The sequence below is a fragment of the Nuphar pumila genome, chromosome 5 (assembly GCF_984573655.1).
Source record: "Nuphar pumila chromosome 5, dmNupPumi1.hap1.1, whole genome shotgun sequence".
Lineage (NCBI taxonomy): Eukaryota > Viridiplantae > Streptophyta > Magnoliopsida > Nymphaeales > Nymphaeaceae > Nuphar > Nuphar pumila.
Genome location: NC_143253.1, coordinates 77,503,512 through 77,528,071, shown reverse-complemented (window position 1 = coordinate 77,528,071; position 24,560 = coordinate 77,503,512).

Genomic DNA, 24,560 nt, shown 5'->3' with positions numbered 1-24,560 from the left:
ATCCAAATTCGTTTAGGACATCAGATTTCAAAACCGAGTTTATCTTGATTTCTAAATTTCAAAAACCAATTCCATTTCTCATTATCCCATCCTGATATCATTAAACCCAATTTTATCTTCAAACTCAATTTGGATTTTTTTCAAATCTCATTCTGATTTCACACTTCAAAGCTAGAATTCAATTTCATTTCAAACATTCATCCAGGTTCAAAATTCTAATTCAAAGTCCATTTATGACTTTGAAACTTCCTTTCTTCTCCTTTTATCTTAACTTCAAAATCATTCATTTTAAAGTCCAGATTTATTTTTCCAAAACTCTGATTATTTTTAAAGACTTAAAACTTCAAAATATCTCTCCTTATCTATCTCAAGTTCTAAGTTAAGATTCAACCATTCAGAAACCATTTCTTCACTCAATTATCAAGTTCATCTCAGAAATACTTGGAAATTTCCAAATCATTTTTTTAAAAGAGCATACATCTTTGCATTCACACAAGCATGATTCTTTGTGCATTTAGATTTAGGATAAATTCTTAGATAATCTTTTAGCAAAGCAAAAGGCATAAATTTGATCCTTGGTTTGATTACCCCTGGTAAAGGCGCCAGGAACAGTCAAACCTCGTACCGACGAGCGAATCCCGTCTTTCCATTTTCCCGCAAATTTTCAAAATGGAGGCGAGTGATTTTAAGGCATTTTTCAAAATTTTGGTCAGATGAGACCTTGCAAAAGAGTTCTTCTCTCTTCTCTCTTTTTCTCATTCTCTCTTTTTTTCTATCTTTTTATTTCGCTTTAAAAAGGGAATCGAGGCTAGAAAGGCAAAGAGAAAAGAAAAAAAAAATGAACAAGCGGAAAAATTTTGCGATGATCACAATAAGTCTTTCAAAGACTTGGCCGAGAGCATCAAGATGATTTTCTCCTTCTTTGGATTTGACCAGGATGTCATCCACATAGGCATCCATGTTCTTGTGCATCTAGTCATGGAAAATAACTGCCATCGCTCTCTGATAGGTTGCTCCAGCATTCTTAAGCCCAAACGGCATGACTGTATAGCAAAATGTACCCCAAGGTGTGGTAAAAGAAGTTTTGGACTGGTCACGAGCGGCCAATTTAATTTGGTTGTAGCCTGAGTATCCATCCATAAAGAAAAACATGGCATGGTCTACCGTGCTATCGATCAAAAGATCGATGTTGGGAAGTGGATAATCATCCTTTGGGGTAGCCTTGTTTAGATCTTTGAAATCAATACAAATTCGGACCTTGCCATTCTTTTTGGGAACTGCTACGATGTTTGCCAACCAGTCTGGGTAGTCAATAGTCTGGATGAATCCTGCCTTAAACAAATCCTCAAGTCCTTCTTTAACTTGTGGTGCTACTCGGGGATCCATTTTTTTTAATTTCTGCTTGATTGGCTTGCAGTCTGGCTTCAGCACGAGACGATGCTCGACTAACTTGGGGTCTAAGCCTGGCATGTCCTCATAAGTCCACGCAAAGACTTCTTGTTGCTGTTTGAGGAAATGGATGAGCCTTTCCTTTTCATTTGAACTTAAGCTGGAACCAATTTTGAGGATTTTCGGATCATCTTTTGAACCAATATTGACATCCTCCTTCAGATCTTGAACCAATGGTGATGGTTCATCTTGCTTCTGAATACTGGCAATTCTTGAATCGCTGAGTCAAACTCGGCTAACTCTATGATTTGCCCTGTCACTTTGCTTACCTCTGCCCCTGCCTTTGCCTTGCAGATTCTGGCCGGTTTGAAATTACTTTGAGAAAAATTGGAATTGATAACCAGCCTTTTGAGCAATTTAGGAGCCATGATTCTGACAATCCTGAAAAGTACAAAGAAGGTTTTTGAGAAAAAGGTAAGATGTTCGAAAATAGCCTTTTGTACAAAAAATGATGATAACATAGAAAAAAATATAAGCAAAGAATTGTGCACGCCAAGATGAGAAGAGGAAACAAGATTTTCATTGATTAAATAACTTTGATATTTACAAATGATTATTGATGAAGAAAGAAACAAAACTGGGGTGGACTTGCCCCTACAAGATGACATAAGGAGAACAGAAAAAGAAAAATAGAAAACAAAGGCATTGTCTTCATTCTGCTCCCTTGATGAAGGTGGTCTTTCTGCCTGATGATTGACCAGTGAAACCCAAGCCTGCATCATCAATATGCTGAGCAGGGATGATTGGCTTGTGAACAGCCCAAATTTTTTAAAGTTTTGTAAAAATGTCCTTTCTGCCCTTGGCCCCATTTTCTGAGAAAATCAAAGCAATTTCAAAACTAAATTTCAATTATTCTTCAGATTTTCTGGATTAAATCCCATATTGATATATCCAATTCGATTTCGGATCCGGATCCAGTAATCCAAGCCTCGTTATCCAAATTTTCAAATTAAAATTTCAAAATACCAAAAATAAATTTTGAAAGGCTCAGACAGTCTATCTCGTGTCCTGTTGGATCCGCAGCCCTGTATTTCTCAATCTGAGGTTTTAAACCTCGAATATTTCCTAAAACTCTGGATATAAATTCACTTTCTGAAGAATTTTTCAAAAAATTAGCTTTGAATTCTTAAGAAAACCCTCCTTTGTAAATATTTTGCAAAAATACAAAAAAATAGTCTTAAATCTTTATTTCCTCGTAAATTTTAGGATTTTATTTCAAAAATACAAAAATACAGAAAAACAACACAAAAACCAAAAAAATCAGAAAATATGTTGTTCAAAACGCGTTTTGAAACTTGTTTTTACTAAAAACTCCTCTTTAAAACCATGTTTTGAAAAATCATTGTAAAGGGACCTCCTTTTTTAAAAAGAGAAAAGTTTATAACGGCCGCAGCCTCGCGGGCTTCCCCTCTCCACCTTCGATTGTCTTGGGGCCTCCCTCCTCCGTTCATCCTCAACAAACCTTCACCCTCTCGAGCCTTCCATTCTTCCTTTTAGAAGAGGCCTCCAGGCTCCCTCTAGGCATCCATTCTTCACTTCATCTGTTTTTCTATTCGATCATCCATTTTCCCCTCTTGATTCCATTACAATCCATCGCCCTTCTCGCTTGCCCTTTCCTTACTTGAGGCCTTTTATCCTCTGCAGTAAGAAGGGAGCCGACCTCCTTCTCCAGCATCCGCTTCCTCGCTCCTCTTCTTCTCGATCAGAAGAAGAACTTGAAAAGGAGATAGAAGGAAAAGCCCTCCTCCCCCCTTCAGAGGTCCTGCGAACAAGGAAATCGATCCAATCTCTTCCTTCAAGATACAAGCAAGTCAGGTAAGAACTCCTTCTCCCTCTAATCCGTATTTTCCGTTTGATTTCTCGTTTTGTCCTAAATAACGTGTACCCTGTAGATCCGACTTGCTTATGGCAATGTCGGTTTATATAGCGCAACATCAACGGAATCATGGTATTCCAACAATTTTTATTTTATTTTCTTTGTTTTGCTTCATTTTCCCTTTCGTTCTTTCCCTTTGGTTTATAATTTATCTTAGTTTTCTTTAGTTTACATGAATCTAAATATATGTTTATGTTGTTTGAATCCGATGATCTCTTGTTACTCATCTGGATCTCGGTTGATCTCTGTTTATACTCTCGGGTGTGAAATTTAGTTTCATCTCTGTTTTATTCAATCTCACTGGCTCGATTTCAGCAGCACCGGGTCCCATTCCTATAACATATCAGAGACTTCTGCGTTAAAGACTTAGTATTACAGAGAAATCTCTGGAACTCTGTGCCGAATTTTTTTTTAATCTTGTCAATGAACCTCGATGTTTGATAAGGCCTGTATTTTTTTTTACTGCAATTGTTAAAGGCAATAAGTTCTATCGGCATTGAGCCACCCTTCCCATTTTTACCAATTTGTGGCATCCATCTTCTTCATCTATAATTCATCTTATTTTTGTTCATACTATTTCATTGCTATCACCATCACCATTTTTTTTTATTATTTCATCTATCTCTGCATCATATTAACATCAACATTCATCTGTTCCATTACATTGCTGACTGTCTGTGGTTATTTCATAATGCTCATCATCATCATCGTTTATTTTGTTGAGATTCTGGTGGCATCATATAACTATAAATGTTTATCATGTATTCCATTCTCCATTTACATAAATCAATGTAAGTATGCTCGGCAAAATCACTCTGAATCTGCGTTTTGTTAACTAATCCATCCAGCCAACATTTGCTCACTAACCCATCAGTAACTCAGTAGTGTGTTCATCTTTCTTCCTTTGCTCGTTTTGTTTTGATTTACATCACCTCCTCTGGTTTATTTATTTTTCTGCGAATATAACACGTTGAAAGCCAACCCAGAGCATAAGCAGAATGGGATAGACCCAAATATTTGGAATAAAGCCCATCAGACAGATACTCTGTCCCCTGCAGAATTTGTTTCGGTATTTCTCTTTGCTCATACCTGCTCGTATTGAATTCATTAGGCCACTTCTTTTTTTTTGTAGGATATATTGCGCTTGACCATGCCCAGACTTTTTGTTGGGAATTAGGATAGCCAATGACTACTATCAAGGTTTGTCCGTGTTCAAATTCTGTTCATGCTTGTTGATTGAACTCTGCTAGTTCTGCATTTAAGCAAGATATCATGCTGCTTACCTAACTGTATTCAGGCCCCATTTAAAGTTTTCTGTTATTTGCATTAACAAGACCTTGTTATTATTCTTTAAACTAAGTTGTCCAAGGTGTCAACTGAGTTGGAGGCAGTTTCCTAAATGATGGCAACGTCTGATGTTTTGCATCAGGGATTATACTACCAAGCACATTTTGCCATCTGCGTTTTTCTTGATTTCCAGCGTAATCCTCCATTACATAGACACTTCCATTCCATCATACGAAAACACACTCCAACATCACACGCCCTTTCACTACAAACACTAAATATGTTAACCATTCTCCACTGAATACACATGCACTTTGAGTATAATTGGTTGAGTTTTTATGAATGCTTTTTTTAAAGGTTAATTTTTCAATAAAGTCTTTGGAAAATTGTCAACCAAAAGTAAATAACCGACTTTCCACAAAGTGGTAAGTACGGGTCGAATCCACAGCGAACAAGAATTACTCAAATATTTTTAAGAAATTTAATTTATTAATCACAAATATCAGTCTACAATCACAAGGATAATAACAATTACAAATTAACACTAAAATAAAATAGAAAAACAATTCAGTCTTCTGTTGCATGCCAAAGGTATTTCTGTCTTTTCGTCACTTCTCACAATTTCACACTTGAACAAGAATCCCTGGAAATTTTCTATGCTTTTCAACCTAATAACACAGGAAAATGCAAAGTTAGTAACTACTTTAATGAAACTAAACTAAAATGTAAATTAAACCTAATTCTGAAGAATTTAAACAAGCAAAACCTAAGTAATAATAAAATAATAAAGAAAATACCAAACTGTTATCGTCGCAAAAATTTTCCCCGCCTTCCCTTCCTTGCGGAAGAGAGAGGGAAATGCTTTCGCGATTCAAACTTGACCGGATTTTGGAAATTGTCTTGAAATACTCGCCTCCGTTTTGAAAATTGCAGGAAAATCCATGGGATGGGGCTCGACCTGTCGGTACGAGATTCGATCGTTCCTGCCACCTTTAACAAGGGTAATTGAACCAAGGACCAAAATTATGCTTGACTTAGTTAAATCATCAAAATCGTGTTCTATCCTATATGCATAGAGAATTCAGGCATGTGCTATGAGATTTTGGAAAATATAAGTTGTAAAACATTATGTATGCTCAGAAAACATTTGGAGTTAAAAAAACATTTCTCAGGAAAAAGTTGGAAATCAATTTCTCAAGAAAACTTAGATGGAAAGGATTGGAAATCTCGAGAAAGCTCATAAAGATGTGGGAAATCATGAATGGATGAAAATCCTGGGAAAATGGAAAGGATTCTTGAGAAAAGGATAAACATTTGAAGGGAAAATGCTTGTGAGGAAAAAGCTTCAAGTTTTGAAAGCTTTCTTTGGAAAATGATTGAAATTCATTGGAAAATTCTTTGGGGAAGGAAAATTGAAACTTGGGAAACTGAAATCCTGAGAATCTTAGCCTTGAAACACTTGGAAATCGACTTTGATCTTTTGAGAAAAGTGAGAGACTTCTTTTGAAAATCTTGAGAAAATAACCTTTTCCATGGAAAACTGTGGAAAAACTTGACTTGGGAAAAATCGATTTTGAAAAATTCTTAGAGTTTCTTGAGAAATCGATTTTTTGAGAATGAAATTTTCTTAAGAAAATCATAAGAAAATCAATGATTTCATGATGCAAATGACATGAGTGTATGAATGCACTTTGAAAGATTTTCTAATAAATTTGTTGGAAAAATGTGTATTAAGTAAAAAAAAATCCTTCACATATTCTGACTGTGGCCATGAGTCTGTTCAGAGTTTATTTGAATTAATTCACAATATTTTGAAAAAATTGAAATATGATATGCATTTTAAGATAGCCTAAGAGTGTAGGCTCAATGTGACTAGTAGAAAGATGATGGATCTGGGTCTTGTCCATATTCCGACTAGGGCCATAAATATGGATTCCACCGAGTTTATAAACTCCCTAAGAGTTGGTGCGCATGCCATTCGTGAACATCCATAGTGCTTTTGAAATAAAATGCATGAATCATAGAAACAGGATATTGCATGAATTTAAACTATATGATATGCATCCTAGTCTAAGCAGAAAATTAAATCTCTTATTCCAAAATTTACTTTATTACATCACTAAATAAATGAAATAAAAGGAAATTGCAGACTTCAGCTCCTTCATTTGAATGTCCCTGCCAAACTTGAAATAGGGTTAGCTCAAATATGTGGGTTTTTCCAAGATTTTCCAATAATATTCTGAAATTATTGGATTTAATTGGATATAAACCCTATTATCATGCTTCCTTGATATTTGAAATGATGAAAATGCAAGAAATTCGGTAGAAAATAGTTTGAAATTCGGAATTGGGGTCAAAATGACCAAAATACCCCTAATATTAAAGTTATACCTTTAAAATCAGGGTTTTCTTGAAGGAAAACTTGGTAAAATTGAGATTTTGAAATTCAAATTGAATCAAATGAAGATGAAATGCAGTATGAGGCATGATGACATGCTGCTAAACACATTAGGACTGTAAAATCAGAATTTGATATTTTGCAACTTATCCAAAATAACGAATTTCGCTTGGATCCAGGTCCCGCAGGGCCCTATTTTGACGATATGTCTAAATCAAGCCTCAAATGAATTCCAAATTACACCAAATTCGGTATGAAGCATCTACCTACTTTGATAAACAGCCTAGAATGCTAAAAATCACTAAATGATATGATTTGAATGCTAAAATTTAAAGAAAGTCCTAAAAATGGTGGATTTCGCCTATGGACCCGAACCAAATGCAATGCTTAATATGATAATGCACAATTTACACCATAAAAACATATTATATTTTGCAGACTGCTAAAGGATCCGAATTTGTTTATATTAAAAACTCATTTCTGACTTGTAAAATAGAGATCTCCCTCATGGGAGATCCGATTTTCAATCCGAAAAATGTTATGAACTCGGGAGAATGTCTATTGTTTAACATGATTTTCTCAGATTTTTGTGATTTTTTTTTATGTCTTACAAAAATCTGAGAGTTTGGGACACGTGTCAGAGCCTGATTTGGGCCTCTGAGATTTTGGATCGATTTAAAAAAATGGGTTCTCTTTGGGTATTGCTCCAAATCCAAATCTGTAAAAAGTGAATGTTATGTTCGAGATGTCTTCTATTTTCATCTGAAATCTTCTGATTTTTAGAACAGTTTCAATGTCTGTTTCGGATTTGCCTTGTCAGTCCTCTGTTTTGTCACATTTGTCTGTTCTGTTGCTTTAGGCATGAAAAGCTGTATTTTTATTTGTGTTTCGGTTGATCAAATTCCAAAGTCATAAACATGAAAGTTGTCTCTGTATGTGTGGTGAGTATCTCAGTTAAATATCAGAAATTACCATGGTTGTTTTCTATTTTTTTAGCAATTTTATATTAGATTAGGTCGATTTTTACCTCCGACAGAACCAAATACCCGTTACCGAACTCACCGTAGTCCAAAAATGCGTACCATAGAGATCTATTCGGTATGAAGCATTTTTGGCACATTTTTAGGGACACCTAAGGGCGCATTTCATGATTTGTTTAGAATTTTTAATGAAAAATAAATGCATGAAATGACGTATGGACTGACTGACAAAAACAGAGAGTTACTGAAACTGAACAGAATTGAAATAAATGACAAATTAAACCTAATTAATTTATGAAACATGCTAAATTAACAAAATAAAATATGAATTAAATTTAACTAAATGCATGAATGCTAAAAATCATCAAGGAAGTATAATTGTATTTTTATATATGTCGTTTATGAGAATAACTCAATCCATCTCTCGGATGAGCTCTTTCTTCAAACGACTCGTGAATCAAATCATGATATTATGAAATCAAGAGGAAAGGAGGTGCACCTTGCATTTTATGCAGCTTTGAAACTCTCAAAATGGACGGCTACCAACGGATTCGTTCGTCCTTCGATCCAGGCTTCGAATGATTCACCAAGATCGACCCACGCTTGAATCGAATTGGTCACAGTACGAGCAATGTAGGTACTTCACTGCACCTTCTCCACTGAGCCCAAGGGGGGCATGAATTCCAAGGAACATAATTGATTTCTAAAAGGGATCTAGGCTGAAGTTCTGAATCAAAATTGGAGTCTCAAAATTGGAGTTTTTTTTAGGCTAGGCGTGAGCCCTTGTATTTGTAGATTTTTTTTTTTAAAATTTGAATTTCAAACAGGCTCAATCTGAGCCCTCCATGTGGCACAATCTCAGGGGGTGCTATTTTGATTTTTTGAGAAAATAAAATAGGAAATTTGTGGGTGAGACACCTCAGCAGAATTTGAAAATTTTCAAAATTGGGGTTTGCTTGATTTTCTCTGCAGGAGGCTCCCAAATTGCGCCACCTCAGGGGGTGCTCTTTTGAAGTTTGAAATTCAAACTTGGCTTTTCTGAAGCTTCTTAAATGGCGCCACCTCAGGGGCTACTTTTATTAACAAATATAAAATAAATACCAAATTAGAGCCAAGTGGGGTTTTAGAATGGCGCCACCTCAAAAGAGGTTCTGAGGTGTAAAGTTGGAAATAGTAGGAGCATGCCATGTGGCACCACCTCTGGAAGCTCTTGACACATGTCAGAAGTACAGGAATGGAAGAAGCAGACTGTGCCACCTCAGAGGAGTTCAAATTTCTACTTTTCTGCAGGAAAGGAGAGGCTGACATGTGGCAGTTCAGGATGATCCTTGGTTTTGACAAGTGTCAGTTTTCTGGAGGAGCCTTCTCAAATGGCGCCACCTCAGAAGGAGATTTGAAATTCAATTGGAAGTTGGCCCTGAAGGAATGGAGAGTGGACATGTGGCGCCACCTCAGGGTGGCTCCTACAGTGCCATGTGGCAGTTGGGAGGAGCAAAGAACATGTGGTGCCCTCATAGACAAAGTAGGAAAAGCAGAATTCAGGATTTGCACCACCTAGGTCTTGTCTGAAGATCTTTGAATGGTTGCTTTTTCTGAAGAGAGCCAAGAGTGACATGTGTCTTCTATTTTTTTTGAAGGAAGCTAGAAATGACATGTGTCATCTACTTTTCTGAGAAAAAGTAGGGGAAGACATGTGTCATCCTGCTTTTTCTGAAAGAAGCAGAGATTGACACGTGGCAAAGGGAAGAGAAGGAGGTCCAAGCCATGTGGCGCCATCTCAGACAGAATAGAAAAAGTGAAGTTTAGGATTTGCACCACCTCTGGAAGGATTTGAATGTTTGAATTCTAGCTTTTTCTGAAGAGAGCAGAGAATGACATGTGTCAGTCTGCTTTTTCTGAGAAGAGCAGAGAATGACATGTGTCAGTCTGCTTTTTCTGAGAAGAGCAGAGAATGACATGTGTCAGTCTGCTTTTTCTGAGAAGAGCAGAGAATGACATGTGTCATTTGCTTTTTCTAACAAGAGCAGAGAATGACATGTGTCATTTGCTTTTTCTAAGAAGTGCAGAGAATGACATGTGTCAGTCTGCTTTTTCTGAGAAGAGAAGAGAATGACATGTGTCACCTGCTGCAGGAGAGAATACCTCAGATGGCGTCACCTCAGAAGGAGACAACTCTACTTTTTCTGGAGGAAGCTAAGAGTGACACGTGTCTCCTACTTTTCTGAAGGAGGAAGAAGTTGACACGTGTCCTCTGCAGAAGACACACTTCAAATGGCGCCACCTCAGAGGAGACAAGCTTTACTTTTTCTGGACAGGACAACACATGACACTTGGCATCTCATGGTGACTTTGAATGAGACATGGCACAAGGTGGAGACTGACACATGGCGTGGAATGACATGTGGCGGCTTCTTAAGGTAGCCCCACACTGACACTTGGCAGATAAATGGGAGGAGAGAGAAAAGACAAGTGGTGCCAATCCAGGGGACAAGGCTCCTATATTTTTGGGTTTTTCAAAATTTAGGTTTTTTTAAAAGAAAATCCTGTGTAACACCACCTCAGTGTGGGTCCCACATTGCTTTTTTTATTGAAATAAGGACAAGACAACAACCTCTTATTGGAATTTTCATAAAATCTGGACTAATTGGTAAAACAGAAATCTTTGGAAAGAGTTGGCCCTTGTAGGGCGATTTTGTAAAAAAATGATAGTTGAAATAGCTGACAAAGGAGCAAAATCTGAGGTGAAGTGGCTGAAATCCATATTGAAAACTATCCAGATCATTTTCTTGAGAAAATATTTTGAAATTTGGAGTCCTGGGGGTAAAATGGGAAGAATTGATAATTTTGATGACCTAGGGTTTTGAAATCAATTTTGAAAATTGTTGAAATTCTAATCTGGATTGAAAATTTTGAAATCAAGAGTTTTGTACCTCGAAATGACATGTTGTGCAGTGTAGTGATATGAGATGCTCATGCAATGATATGCAATGCCATGTCTTATGACATGTAATCCTGAACCAAGACTTGGAGATTCCTGTCTTCTGTCAGGAATAAAATTTTGAACATCTGAGCTAAAAATAGAGAAATTTTGAGAGTTGCAGATGAAATTTAGACTTTTGCAAGGTTTGGGCTCAGAAAATGACCATTTTGCCCTCCGGCGATTTCAGAGGCTGGATGCTGATGCTTGGTGGAAATGTTGGAGAGGTGAATGAAAATTTGGGGTGTTTACAGATGCCCCTCTTTGCTACTAAGCCGGCTTGTGGCCGAGCTTAGTGGCAAAGAAAAACACACCAAATTTGGGATATATAAAAAAAATGCCCCAGTTAGAAGGATCTGACTGGGTGTGAGGAAATTAGCCCGAAGAAAATGGTAGATATGAAGCGAAGAATGGAGAGAAAAGACTCACTCTGTGAGAGTGAAATTCAGGTTTATGCCCTTAACCTGGATGGGACAGAAATACCTCGTATGAAACGAAGCTCAGGTTTGACCCTTAACCTGATTGGGGGGGTGGAATATCTCATTGAAATGAGACTCAGGTTTGTACCCTTATCCTGATCGGGCGAAAGATGAAATACCTCTTTGAATGAGGCTCAGGTTTGTACCCTTATCCTCATCGGGTGGAAAATGGAATACCTCATCGACGAAGGCTCAGGTTGTACCCTTATCCTGATCGGGCGAAAAATGGAATACCTCATCGACGGAGGCTCAGGTTTGTACCCTTATCCTGATCGGGCGGAAAATGGAATACCTATTTGATTGAGGCTCAGGTTTGTACCCTTAACCTGATCGGGTGGAAAATTGAATACCTCATCGATTGAGGCTCACGTTTGTACCCTTATCCTGATCAGGCGGAAAATGAAATGGTATGATGGAACCTTTGGATTTTGCACAATAAATTCGGCAGGGGGTTTTGCAAAAGGAAGGAAAATGGGGTCCCTAAAGCTTGAAAAGGAATTGATTTTGGGCGTCTCATTGCTGAGACTAAATAGCTTTTGAAATTGCCTTTTGCGGGAAAATGATTGGTGGTTCGACCTCTGTAAACACCCCAAATTTTTTAAAATGTTGTAAATATCTCCTTTTTGCCCTTTTTCCCCGTTTTCTGGGTAATTGAGTTAGTTTCTAATCTAAATTCCATTTTATTTCTCAATTTTTTCTGAAATTAAATTCATTTTACATATCTGACTCAATTTCAGATCCGGATCTACATCAAAATCCAAATCTGAACTTCATTATCCAATCAAATTCTCAAAATTATCAAAAATAACTTTTTGAAAAGCTCAGACACTTCGTCTGGTATCCGTTTGGATCCATCACGTTATATTTCTCGATTCGAGTATCAAAACTCGAATATTTTCTCAAAACCTGGGTCCAAACCCATTCTTCTGAAGAAATTTCCCCGAAATGGTCTGAAATTCTCAGAAAAATACTTTTGTAAATATTTCTCAGAAAAGTACAAAAAAATTAGTGTTTAATCTTTGTTTTCGTGTAAAAAACTTAGATTCTGTTCCAAAAATACAAAAAAATGGAAAAATCATGCAAAAAAAAAAAACCAAAGAAATTAGAAAAAACTACGTGGTTTTTGAAGATTTTCGCCGAAAAACTCACCTTTAACCATCTTTTTAGAAAAACTTGAAAAGAAGGCCTTTTTTTGGAGAAACTAATTTTCAAGGTTTAAGGGTCGAGTTAGGGTTTTTGAAAACCCTAACTCGCCTTCCTCCCTCAGCCGCCTCTCTCCCTCTCTCAGTCTCCTTCTTCCTCTCACCGAAACCCTCCATGGCCGACCATCCCCATGTGCGTTTCCCCTCCATGAACCCTTCGATCATCTCACTTCCTCCGCCTTCGTCCATCTCCAACAAACTCGCACGCCTCTCTCCTTCACGAAGCTTCCATCGAACATCCCCATGTGTGACCCCCATTTTCATCCTCCATGGACCCTCCATCACCAACAATCTCCTCCACCTTCGTTCATCTCCAACCACATCGCACCTTCCAGAAACCCCCGTCCTTATAAAAGGGGTGCAAAGGGGGGGAAGCGGAAGATCAGAGTTTTTTTTTGGTATATCCCCATGCCCTTCCCAATCAACTAGACACCATCCCTCAGACATCGATCGTCGCCGATCTGTCATGATCTTCCTTCTTTTTTTTTTTGCTATCGTTACCCCTCCTTCTTCTTTTTCCTGGTGTTCTGGTTTCTCTTAAAACTGCCAGAGGAAGCTGACCATTCTACGCCAAGGCCACACCTCTCTTATTGATCTGAAGCCATCGTGGACCTTCTTGGAGCTGAAATCATCCCTCATCGGAGCTGACCTTATCTGGCAGCAACTTGCAATAGTCGTCTTTTCTCCTTCTTTATCTCACATCATCGAGTTCACGGAGAGTACTCTTTTTTTTTTTTAGATTTCATTTTCTTTGATCTTTCCTGTTTAATGCCCCACTGAAGCACCCTGGGTGTAAGACCCGCAATTTTTCAGAAAATATCTGAATAAAATTCATGAGGCATTTACCGGTAAAAATAACATTTTTTCTTAGAATGCGAAACGAATCAATTCCTGGGAGCCAGTTATACTTAGGATATTCGTCGAATCGCGAATATATGCTCAAACACTCTGGAAGCCATAACTTCCTACCTGAATGAAATCAAAGGATTCCTGCGAGCCAACTTTCTTAGTTACGTCAATACGAAGGGAATGGCGTACTCAGAACTTTTCTGAAAAAATCGCCGGAAACCCGAAATTCTTGCGGGACCCATGGAAATATTGGTGGGACCCACAGAAATATTCCTCAGAAAATATCTGGTGGGACCTACAAAAATATCCCATAGAATATCCAAGTGGGCCCCACACCAAGGAACCTCTTCGAATTAAAAAGAAGCCAAGGGGGTAGAAGGGGCATGGAAAAACCCAAGAGGAGGTGGGCTTGGGCTATAAATAGCCCTCCCCAATCTCTCTCTCTCTTCTCATAAAAATTGACCCCCCCTCTCTCTCTTGCCTTCTCTCTCTCTCCTAAACCTCCCCTACCTAGCCTAGCCCACTTGAGCCCACCTGACCTGGTCTGAGCCTGCCTGACTTAGCATGAGCCTGCCTGACCTGGTCCTAACCCACCTGACCTGGGTCTGAACCTACTTGACCTGGTCCAAACCTAGTTGACTTGACTTGAACCTAGTTGGGTTTAAAGTCAAAGTCAAAGTCCTTTTTGGTCCAGATTCCGGTTTGGATTTCTGAATCCAGACTTAGCCTACTTGAGCTGAGTTCGAACCTGCTGAACCCAGTTGACTTGGATTGAACCCTGTTTGCTTCAAACCACTTAGGTTGAGTAGCTTGACCTACTCTGCCTCTTTCTCAACTAAGTCAGCTTCATCTGACTTAGTCTGACCTCTCGAAGGAAGGCTCGAAGCCAAAGAAGCAACCCGGAGCCGTTTCTTCCACGATTTGAAGTATGTTCGCTTCGTTGATCCATCTCTCTCAAGTATTTGATTATTTGTATATAGAATATACTTTCTGAAGTAGTATCTTGCTTTAGTTCTTGATTGAGCCCTTTTTGGACACTTCGGTGTTCACCCGCTGGTCTCGGAACTATCGTCGGATATATCTATGTTCAAATACGTAGTATATGCGTTTTTAAAATGGTATCTCGCCCTAGTTCTTGGTTGAGCCCTTCAGAACACTTCGGTGTTCACCCGCTCGCCTCGTAACTATCGTTGGATACGGATCTAGGTGTATATCTGCTGATTCTGCCAACGCGTCCTATATCGCACAGGCTATGTAATTTACCTTTGTCGTCGCGTCGTATGATGCCAAGGCTCCATGTTTTATGCACTTCCGATTACTGCACTTCCGATTATGCATTTACTTACGCCGTCGCGTCGAACGATGCCAAGGCTCCTGCTTTCTGCAATGTATTTACTTACGCCATCGCGTCGAACGATGACATGGCTTCTGTTTTGTTATATATGTAGAATATTTCGTTCAGTTACACACCCTGAACAATAGTATATGTATTTCTTTACGCCGCCGCTGTATAAAGCACAGGCTTCTGCTTATACTACATATATGGCGCATAAATGAGCGTTCAAAATGGAGACCAAACTCCAAATCGCCAATGCGATTCCCTGACCGCTCCTCGTTCAAGATTCTGCTTGACGAATGAAGCCTCTATTGGAAAGGCTTCACTTTTTGGCAAAATGCTCTTTACGTAAAGACTAAGTCAATTACGTATGGCCTGGCTATGGCCCAGGGTTCCTGCAACCTTGATGGATGCAAAGTACGCACAACGGTGCGCATCCATTTCTTCGAATTAAGCGTGGCGATTTCCTACCAAAGAGGGGAGATGCCGCTGAAATGGATAAAAGAAACGCACGCTTTCTCCATAAAAGAGAGGAAGTGCTGCTGAAATTTCTGAAGAAGCTAAGAATAGCTCAGAAAGAACGTAGCAGGATACTCTGACATATAGCAGAGTGCTACCCGGTTCATGTATTGCCTTCCACAAACGTAGAAGGGTTCGTCGCACCGCTGCCGATAGAGCAGGGGAGGTGCTGACGAAATGGTTGGCAGAAGAGCTACTGTTATCGTCGCGAAATTTTTCCCCGTCTTCCCTTCCTTGCGGAAGAGAGAAAGAGGAAACGCTTTCGCGCTTCAAACTTGACCGGATTTTGGAAAATGTTTTTGAAATACTCGCCTCCGTTTTTGAAAATTGTGGGAAAATCCATGGGATGGGGCTCGACCTGTCGGTACGAGGTTCGACCGTTCCTGCCGCCTTTAACAGGGGTAATCGAACCAAGGACCAAAATTGTGCTTGACTTAGTTAAATCATCAAAATCATGTTCTATCCTAAATGCACAGAGAATTTAGGCATGTGCTATGAGATTTGGAAAATGCAACTTGGGAAAACATAATGTATGCTTGGAAAATATTTGAAATTGAAAAGATTTCTCAGGAAAAGAGTAAATTTCTCAGGAAACTCAGATGAAAAGATTTGAAATCTTGAGAAAGTTTATAAAGACTTGGGAAAATCATGAATGATTGGAAGTCCTGAGAAAATGTGAGTAATTCTTAGGAAAAGTGTGAACATTTGAAGGGAAATGCTTGTCAGGAAAACTCCAGCTCTGAAAATTTTATTTGGAAAGAGGATTGAAAATTCATAGGAAAACTTTTGGAGTTGAAAAGCATTTCTTGGGAAAAGGTGAAAATCGATTTCTCAGGAAACTCAAATGAAAGTGGTTTTGAAATCACAAGAAAGTTCATAAAGGTGTGGAAAAATCAGAAATAGTTGAAAATCTTGGGAAAATAGAAGTGATTCTTGAGAAAAAGGTGAACCTTTGAAAAGGGAAACACTTCTTAGGAAAACTTGGACTTTGAGAGTTTTCTTAGGAAAATGATGGAAATTCATAGGAAAGCTCATTGGAGAAGGAAATTCAAAACTTGGGAAATTGAAATCCTGGGAATTTTACCCTTGAAATACTTGGAAATCGATTTTGATCTTGGAAAAAGATTGGAAAACTCTTTTGAAGCTCTTAAGAAAATAACATTTTCCAGGGAAAACTATGGGGAAATTGACTTGGGAAAACCGATTTTGAAAGATTCTTAGAGTTTCTTGAGAAATCGATTTCTTGAGAATGAAATTTTCTTAAGAAAATCATAAGAAAACCAATGATTTCATGATGCAAATGATATGAATGAAAGAATGCACTTTGAAAGGTTTTCTAGGGAAATTTGTTGGAAAAATGTGTATTAAGTCAAAGTAAATCCTTCACATATTTTGACTGTGTCCATGAATATGTTCCGAGTTTAATTGATTTAATGCTCAAGATTTTGAAAACATTGGAAATATGATGTGCATTTTCAAGATAGCCTAAGAGTGTAGGCTCAATGTGACTAGTAGAAAGATGATGGATCTGGGTCTCGTCCATATTCCGACTAGGGCCGTAAATATGGATTCCACCGAGTTCATCAACTCCCTAAGAGTTGGTGCACGTGCCATTCGTGAACATCCATAGTGCTTTTGAAATAAAATGCATGAATCATATAAGCAGGATATTGCATAAATTCAAACTATATGATATGCATCCTAGTCTAAGCAGGAAATTAACTCTCTTATTCCAAAATTTACATTATTACATCACTAAATAAAGAAAATAAAAGAAATTTGCAGACTTCAGCTCCTTCTTTTGAATGTCCCTGCCAAACTTGAAATATGGTTAGCTCAAATATGTGGGTTTTTCCAAAATTTTCCAATAATATTATGAAATTATTGGATTTAATTGGATATAAACCCTATGATCATGCTTCCTTGATATTTGAAATGATGTAAATGCAGGGAATTCAGTGGAAAACAGTTTGAAATTCGGAATTGGGGTCAAAATGACCAAAATACCCCTAAAATTAAAGTTACACCTTTAAAATCAGGGTTTTTTGAAGGAAAACTTAGTAAAATTGGGATTTCGAAATTCAAATTGAATTCAATGATGATGAAATGCAGTATGACATGCTGCTAAACACATTGGGACTGTAAAATCAGAATTTTGCATTTTGCAATTTACTCAAAAAAATGAATTTCGCTTGTTTTTCACTTGGATCCGGGTCCTGCGGGACCCTGTTTTGGTATTGTGGCTAATCCGAACCTCAAATGGATTCCAAATTGCACCAAATTCGGTATTAAGCATCTACTTACTCTGATAAACAGCCTAGAATGCTAAAAATTACGAAATGATATGATTTAAATGCTACAATTCAAAGAAAGTCCTAAAATGGTGGATTTTGCCTATGGATCCGAACCAAATGCAATGCTTAACATGATAATGCAAGATTTACACCATGAAAACTTTTGATATTTTGCAGACTGCTAAAAGACCCGAAATGGAACATTTTTGGTTTTTACATCCTCGGGATTTGAGCCATGGTGAGTTCAATAACAGGGATTTAGTTCTGACAGAGGTAAAAATCACCCTAATCTGATGTAAAATGCCAAACAAATATAAAACAGCCATGGAAATTTAATAAATTAATCACAGCTATGCACGACACCTACATGAACAACTTTTATGTTTATGACTTTGGAATTTGATCAACAAAAACACAGAGAAAAATATAACTATTCCTACCTAAACTAACAGAACAGACAAATGTAGCAAAACAGGAGACTGACAAAAAAAATTCGAAGCAGGTATCAACACTGTTTTAAAAATCACAGGCTTTTAGATGCAAACAGAGAACATCTCGGACACAATTTTCACTTTTTATAGTTTTGGATTTGGAGCAACACACAAAGATAAACCATAGCCCTAAGTCGATCCAAGATCTCAAAGGCCAATATTAGGCTCTGACACGTGTCCCGAACTCTCGGATTTTTGTCAGACATTAAAAAAAATCAGAAAAATCTGAAAAAATCATATTAAAAGCTAAATATTCTCCCGAGTTCAGAACATATTTTGGATCGAAAATCGGATCTCCCATGAGGGATATCTAGATTTTACAAGTCGAAATATGATTTTCAAAACGCATCCCGGGTAACAAAACTCGACTTGCCATTTTGAATGTTTACCGCAGTAAAAAACTTCAAATGCCTACGAATTTTTGGCAAAATTTCAGGAACACCTAAGGGCGTATTCCGTGATTTTTTTTACATTTTTAATAAAAAATAAATGCATGAAATGACGTGTGGACTGACTGACAAAAACAGAGACCTACTGAAAATAAGCAGAATTGAAATGGATGCTAAATTAATCTTAATAAATTCATGAAATGTACTAAATGAATGAAATAAAATGCAAATTAAATCTAGCTAACTACATGCATGTTAAAAATCATCAAGGAAGCATAATTAAACATTTTTATATATGTCGTTTTATGAGAATACCTCAATCCATCTCTCGGATGAGCTCTTTCTTCAAACGACTCCCGAATCGAATCATGGCATCAAATCAAGGGGAAAAGAAGTGCACCTTGCTTCGTTACGCAGCGTAGAAGTTCTTGAAAGGGGCGGCTATCACGAGCTTCCTTCGTCCTTCGCTCCGGGCTTCGAATGGTTCACCAAAATCGACCTATGCTTGAATCGAATTGGCCACTGCACGAACTTTACTCCACCTTCTCCAATGAGCCAAAGGGGGCACGATTTCCAAAGTTCAAAATCAAATGTTAGGAAGGCTAGGTCGAATTTTCCAGTTCACAAAAATGGTCTCCAAAGATGGTCCCCTACTCCTGGGCGTGGAGCCTTGTTTTTATAGATTTTCTGAAAAATTTTGAATTTCAAACAGGCTCAATCTGAGCCCTCCATGTGGCGCCATCTCAGAGGGTGCTATCTGGGGGTTTTGAAATTCGAATTTGGATTTTGTAGGGAGCCCTCAGGTAGCGCCACCTCATGTGACTACTTTTATTAAAAATAAAATAAAAATAAAATTTTGAAGCCAAGTGGGACTCTGGATTGGTGCCACCTCAAAAGGAGATTTGAGGTGTAAAGCTGGAAACAATAGGAGCATGCCATGTGGCGCCACCTCTAGAGGCTCTTGACATGTGTCAGAAGGACAGGAGTGGAGGAAGCAGGCTGTGCCACCTCAGAGGAATTCAAATTCTACTTTTCTGCAGGAAAGAAGAGGCTGACATGTGGCATTTCCTTAGAGTGGCTCCTACGATGCCATGTGGCAAGAGAACATGAATGGAGGAAGCAAAATGCGCCACCTCAGAGGGGGGGTTTTCTACTTTTTCTGATGCAGGGAGGTCTGGACATGTGGCAGACAAGTGTCAGCTGTCTAGAGAGGCCTTCTCAAATGGCGCCACCTCAGAGGAGAATTTGAATTTCAAATGGAGGTTGGCCCTAGAGGAATGGAGGATGGCCATGTGGCACCACCTCAGGGTGGCTCCTACAATGCCATGTGGCAAGAGGGAGGAAAAGGAGGGAAGGGACATGTGGCGCCCTCATAGGCCATCTGGAAAAATCAGAGCTCCGGATTTGCGCCACCTAGGCCTTGTTTGAACATTTGAATGGTTTGCTTTTTCTGAAGAAAGCCAGGAGTGACATGTGTCTCCTACTTTTCTGAGAAAAGTAGGGAGAAGACATGTGTCCTCTACTTTTTCTGAAGGAGTTAGAAGGAAACATGTGTCATCTTGCTTTTTCTGAAAGAAGCAGAAGATGACACGTGACAGAGGGTAGAGAAGGAGGGCCAGGCCATGTGGCGCCATCTCAGTCAACATGGAAAAGTTGAAGTTCAGGATCTGCGCCACCTATGAGGAGATTTGAAACTTTGAATTCTAGTTTTTCTGAAGAGAGCAGGAAATGACACATGGCACTTGCTTTTTCTGAGGAAATGAGAGCTTGACATGTGTCCTCTGCAGGAGACACACTCCAAATGGCGCCACCTCAGAGGCGACAAGCCTACCTTTTCTGGAGGAATCTAGGAGTGACATGTGTCTCCTACTTTTCTGAGAAAAGTAGGGAGAGACATGTGTCAGGCTACTTTTCTAGAAGGAGGGAGAGGTTGACACGTGTCCCCTGCAGGAGACACACTCCAAGTGGCGCCTCAGAGGAGACAAGCTCCACTTTTTCTAGACAGGACAACCTATGACACTTGGCATCTCCTAGTAATCTTGGAATGACACATGGCGCATGATGGATAGGGTGACACATGGTAGATAAATGGGATGACATGTGACGGCTTCTTAGAGTAGCCTCACACTGACACTTGGCATGGAAATGGGAGGAGAGAAAAAAGACAAGTGGCACCAATCCAGGGGACAAGGCTCCTATATTTTTGGGTTTTTTCAAAATTCAAATTTTTTAAAAGAAAAGCTTGTGTGACACCACCTCAGTGTGGGTCCCACATTGCTTCTTTATTGAAATAAGGATAAAACCACAACTTCTTTTTTGGAATTTTCATAAAATCTGGACTAATGGGCAAAACAGGAATTTTGGAAAGAGTTGGCCCTTGTAGGGCGATTTTGTAAAAGAAAGATATTTGAAATTATTGCCAAAATGGCAAAATCTGAGATAAAGTGGCTGAAATCCATATTGAAAACTATCCAGATTGTTTTCCTGAGAAAATATTTTGAAATTCAGAGTCCTGGGGGTAAAATGGGAAAATTTGATAATTTTGAAGACCCAGGGTTTTGAAATCAATTTTGAAAAGAGCTGAAATTCTAATCTGGATTGAAAATTTTGAAATCAAAAGTTCTGGACCTCGAAATGACATGCTGTGCAGTGCAGTGATTTGAAATGCTCATGCAATGATATGCAATGTCATGTCTTATGAAATGCAATCTTGAACCAAGACTTGGAGCTGTCTGTCTCCTGTCAGAAATAAATTTTTGAACATCTGAGTTAAAATTAGAGAAATTTTGAGAGTTTCAGATGAAATTTAGACTTTTGCAAGGTCCGGGCTCAGAAAATGACCATTTTGCTCTTCAGCGATTTCAGAGGCTGGATGATGATGCTTGGTGGAAATGTTTGGGGAGGTGAGTGAAAATTTGGGGTGTTTACAGCTACCGGAACCAGTTGAACGGCATAATGATATCCGTTGATGGAACGATGTCAGATCGGCTCGTATCCTTGTGCCTACAAGGGCACCTTGCTCGTAAGGGCCGCTGAGCCGGAGTAGAGGTTGCGCCTTGGCTAGGTTTGTACTCGTCGCGTAAAAATACGCCGAGTAGCCGATCTATTTAGATCGAGTCATATGCATGCTCATTGAGAACGGTTACACAACCAGACTCGTAAGGGCCGAAGAGCCAGAGTGTGTTGTTTCCACCCAAAGAGGTGTGATGCTCGTGGTGGCCGAAGTGCTAAGAGCGGTGTTCTGCATGCATATGAATAAGACTTAAGGTCGCACATACCCCGCGGTTGAAAATCGTGTTAGGGGTACCCCCTCAGTAATGACTGTGTTGGGGCAGACTGAATGGGGTCGGGTACATACTCCCGTAGTGCTAAAAGCACGGGCTGTTTAAATGGCATGCAGATTTTGTCCAAGTAATTGTAAGACTGACAGACCCCTTCAGGAATTATGCTCACTGTGGAATGACAGTGATGGTACAGCCTTGAGTGACATGTATTTTACTTTGGACCTGATAGAGTCCATGATGGCCTCAGTCACTCATGGGTTTTGGGGTCGTGGTTATCCTTAGGATCTAAGGATTGAACCCAACTACTGCAAGTAGAGGATGCATCCGAATATGGGCCTAGTAGGGTTCTCCCAGTTGAAACACACTGCCCTACTATGGATAGGGTCAACAGGCCTCTAGGGTATCTAAAATACATAGAATAATCAACCCCAGAACGTCGCGTTGATGCCCGGACAATAGCTCTACCTGCGTACCAAAGGCGAGAGCGGTTAATTATCAAACAATGCATTAGTTCTAGGTACAACGATGCTTTGAATGTATGAGTGGATGACGTGTTGAGTCAGTCCTGCATAACCTTTGTGAAGGTGTCATGTTCGGTATACTACTGGACCGACTGGGCAAAGACCCGTGTTGTATCCGCACGACTAAGCGAAGCTCGAGGAGTTGTCCTTAGATGCGTGGGATACGGATGTGCCAAGTATGAAGACTTGAGCTAGACATCACTTTGAGACCCGGAAGAGGTCATGGCTAAGTCTTGGAGACTTAAGCGGCTATTCAAATCACAGCCCTGAAAAGGCTTGCTCTAAGTCATGAGGACTCGAGCGGATGTTCAACTCATAGCCCTGAGGTGGCTCTTACGATATACGCTAAGTCTTGGAGGCTTGAGTGTCGTTATTGCGCATTGCGACCCTGAGTGGTCATTATTGTATTTGAGTTGAATGGATGAATGACTGCATGTTTACCAGACCATCAGTGGTTCTGACCCCGTTTAATGGGGATTTCAGGTGTTGGACCTGCGTGGCGATATGTGGAGCAAGGCGGCATCGAGTTCCAGGGTTTCTCTAGACAAATTTTGTACTACTTCCTTTTATTGAACCTATACTGCTTTTCTAAGCAGTAGTGTTGTAATAAACATATGGTTTTCGATAAAATGGAACACTTTGGTGGTCAATGAGTTGCTTGGCCACATACCTGTAACGTGCTCGAAGCTTCATAAAACCGACGACTCATTATCGTCTTATTCCGCTGCTAAAAGCTTTTCTAAGTTCCACTGCAAAGAAAAAAAAAAGAAATTCATGAAAATTTTAACTTAGCTTTGTTTTGGAAATCCGGGGCGTTACAGAATTGGTATCAGAGCATGAGTCTGAGAAACCTGGTTCAAGATCCGTCACGGTCCCAATATCGCACTGTAAGTATATGTTTTTATACTTTTGTTCTGATCTGGGTGCATCTTTGTATAGATGGCAACTCATGACTCTCGAGGATATTGCTATCGTTGCAAGGTCATGCACAATGAGTGGATATGCCCGTATGAAGTCCAAGACTGCCAATATTGTGGCGAAGATGGATATTCCGCCAACGAGTGCCAAAGGAAATATACCGCCGATATGGGTCGGCGGGCTTCAAAGGGTCTCAGGGATGAGACTTCGCGTGTCAGTGGACCGCATCACTCTAGTGTTGGGAGCAACCATACCCCAACATCTCTTGATGAATTACCAAGGCTGAGGGATTTTGACTTGAACTTCCCTGCGGAGGTCTATCACTCGCCAAGCTACCATCCGGCATCACATACGTCGAGCTTAAATGGCAGGAACGGAAGAGAGGATTTCTTCTATTCGCCGATCGTTATTTCAGACTCCCAGAGTCTTAATCTTGCCGACTGGGAGAGTGGACTGGATTCCCTCATGTATCCCCAATATTCGCTTGCAAGTGCGGAAGTGCCGCCCAAGCCAAAGCTAGTAGTGCATGCACCAAGGCCATGTGGCAATAGATGGACCTTTTGGAGTTCGTCTTCATCAAAGAAATCTAAGTCTTAAAGAGACTGGTGATGTTTTGGACTCAGTAGACTCATGTATATAGTTTCTCAACGCCTAAAGTCTGCCAGTGCGGCATGACGTTTTGTTAAGGCGATGCTTGTGTAAATATGATGTATATTAAGTAAATAAAGCTTTTACTTCCTCATATACATCGAGAAACTAAAAATAAGTGCTTGTGTGTGCATAGATAAATGGCTCCTACGACGAGGAGAACCATGCCGAGCGAGGAGTCCCATACGCAAGGATTCTTGTTGGAAACACTCAACAACCTGGTTACAACCATCCGTGAAACGAGGCAAGAATCAGTCGCACCACGAAACGAGCACCTGGGAGGAGTGACTTATGAGAAGTTCTTCAAGCTTGACCCGCCAGTTTTCATTGGCAGAGCCGATCCTGAGCTCGCGGAGAGTTGGATCGAAGAGACAGAACGTGCATTCTCAGTACTGGGACTACCAGAGGAAAAGAAGGCCAACTTTGGCACGTATCGGTTGAAAGACAATGCACGGAAATGGTGGGATACCACTAAACTTATCCAGTTCTCACAAGTCAAAGTTATTCCTTGGACTGACTTTCGGAGGACTTTTATGTATAACTACTTCCCGTTGCATTCCAGAAACAAGAAAAAGATGGAGTTTCTGGAGTTGAAACAGGGCGGTATGAGTCTAATGGACTATACCACCAAATTTCAGAATCTAGAGCGCTACTGCTCTCGAT